A 2,754-nucleotide genomic window follows, 5' to 3' on the forward strand; every position below is an offset into this window, starting at 1 on the left:
CAAAATAGAAAAGAGAATGTCAAGTCATAAGGATCTGTTTGGCCCATTTAATCTGGTTTCTGCAAACCTCCATTGGATACAGAAAGAAAAAAACATAAAATGCTGGAATGTGACCCCACACAAAAAGTTCAGTAGTTAAAATTTTATCAGATAAGATGATGCCGTAGTCAACTTTTCTCTGTTGGTAATGCCAGAACTTTGCTATTGAGATTTACTGCATGGATGTAGTAAATGATTTCTCCTAATTAAACATTTATTGAACACAAATTCAGAAACACAATGGTGTGAAGGCAAATCTTTTGGGTTGAATACCGAAATGAAGCCAAAGCTACTATTGTGCTAATGTTCATGAATTGTCTCAGTAGATGACTGAAAATGTGTGTGAAATGATGAAAATTTAAACAGAATCTCTTTTGAAAACCACAGATTCTTTGAAACATATTTAGAACAAGGCACAGAGCTTTAAATAGCTACAAAAAGGAAACAGACACCAACACCTCTAGCACGGACTATGAAGTTGTCATTTTTGTTCCTGCTCTATCCTTCACTTATCACACAAATGTAGCTTAAAAATATAGTGCCTTCAGAAAGAATTTACCACTTTTATTTTAAAGACTTTTTGTTACATCTCCAAATTTTAACAGACAAAACCTCTTGTTTCTCCATAATGAAATATTAACATTTCTCTTGTACAAATAAGCTTTTCAGGTCTTCCTGTCAGAGAGCAACCCAAGAGCATGAGGCTATGTCCAGTATGCTTGACACCTGGGAAAGTGTTACTTGGGTATATTTGAGTTTTGATAAACAAATCAATGTTTTGGCCAAAAAGCTCAAATTTAATTTCTTCATATCACACTCTGCAACAGTATCAAAATACTTGTTTGCTCATATTTGCCCTTTTGCACACTGCTTGAACAAAGATTTTTTTTAAAAGCTTTTAACCTTTTCTTTTTAAAAAGCAATTAATCATATTCTCTGCATTAACATAAATTATCTTCAACCTGCTGAAATGTTCCTATAAATTTATTTACCTTCCAAACCGGCATTCTGAATAATAAATATATTTCCCAACTGCCGAGGTCCACCGCTTGTCTTCTCATTACATTTTATACCTGTTGAATTTACAGTTTGACTGATAAACACCGTTACAAAAATTAAAGCTGCAGTCCGTAAGTTTTGCCTCTTTGTCGCCATCTCTGTTTGAAAACCTGGAATTGCATGGTTTTACTATGGTAAAAGTGTAGTAACCTTTTTTTACCGTTATTTTTTTTTTTTGCAGATTACCATTTGTATAACCACAATTTTACTACAAATACCATGGTTAAACTATGGTTAGTTTAGAAAAACTCAGGTTAATTTGTGGTTACTAATACTATGGTTTAACTACAATTTTTTTGGTTTTATTTGTTGTAAAACCATGATTAAACTTTTTTCCCTGTCATTCCATTTTATTACACAACTTAATTTCTGAAATTATTTATTTTGTTTTATTTGTATGTATGGATTACTTGGGCTGTTATCAACATCTGGTGAAATTTCATGTCAACAGCATCTTTAGAAATACATTTACTGAGAAAAATGGTGATGCGTTCAATACTTATTTTGCCCGCTGTATATAGGCACGGCCAATGAATTGGCCAATATCTGGACTTTGACTAAACATTGTGTAAATGAAGCATACACTTATTTCAGCAATTGTCTCATTTGAAGGTGAAAATATGATGCAAGATGAGCAGTGCACTGTACCTTGTAAACTCTTCTCCAATTCTTCTTGTTGTCTTTCAGCATTCTAGTCCAAAGCATGTTCATAACTTCAGGGAACTGCTCGTACATAAATGTGGATCTGCAGTAAGGTAGATTAGTCACATTATGTACAATGACTTTATACTAAACGGATAAAGTTTTTAAACCTTGTATTATGTTAATTGATCAGGTATGACGATTTAGGAATGTATTAACAATCAGAACACAAAAACTACTTCCAATAGGAATATAAGGTTTTGTAACCAGTTGTATAATATGGCATGTTTTTCAACCTGTCAAAAAACAGGAATTAATACCACTGACAAACTAATCAGCTTTAAAGATATTTGTATATTTTCCCAAAATTTGTAGTCTTTTTTTTTAATGATATTATTGGTTATTTTTGTGTTTCTTATGAAAAATGTGTTGGTAGTACTAACACAGGGTTTCTCTATCAGGGTTTAGCATATTAAAATACTGCCTAACCCTGATTGTTTACAGTAATTTAACACAAGACACTAAATTCATGTAAAAACGACATGAGGATGTAATGACTAAACTTTCAGATGATCTCAAGTCTAAGGCATTATGCAAAGCAACTGTAATCATCAGCTATCAATGATGAGATAATTCTGAAGTAATTGCCCTACACAAATGTTCTGTGGTAGTTGAGAGTAGAGTCAGTGAATGCCTGAAGACTGAAAGGGAGCACGTAGTCCTCTTACCACCCAGCAGGCTGAGCACTTACTTGGCAATCTCACCCATGAGCTGACCCGATGGGCCCCAGGAGTCATCATTGGTGGCTTCTCGAACCTTGGACTCTATCTCGGAGTAGTTCATCACAACATTGGTGCTGGGAAACAGTGAAAAACAAAGAACCACAAATAAACACCAGGCAACCACACACAGACACACAAGTCCATTTATTGTTACACATGGAGGTGTTGAAATAAAAAAAACTCTCTCGAGCCGGTCAGCTTTGGTCGACTGGTGTGTATTTTGGACTGATAG

This window comes from Sinocyclocheilus rhinocerous, unplaced genomic scaffold (assembly GCF_001515625.1).
Source record: "Sinocyclocheilus rhinocerous isolate Xijiao unplaced genomic scaffold, SAMN03320098_v1.1 scaffold387, whole genome shotgun sequence".
Taxonomy (NCBI): Eukaryota; Metazoa; Chordata; class Actinopteri; order Cypriniformes; family Cyprinidae; genus Sinocyclocheilus; species Sinocyclocheilus rhinocerous.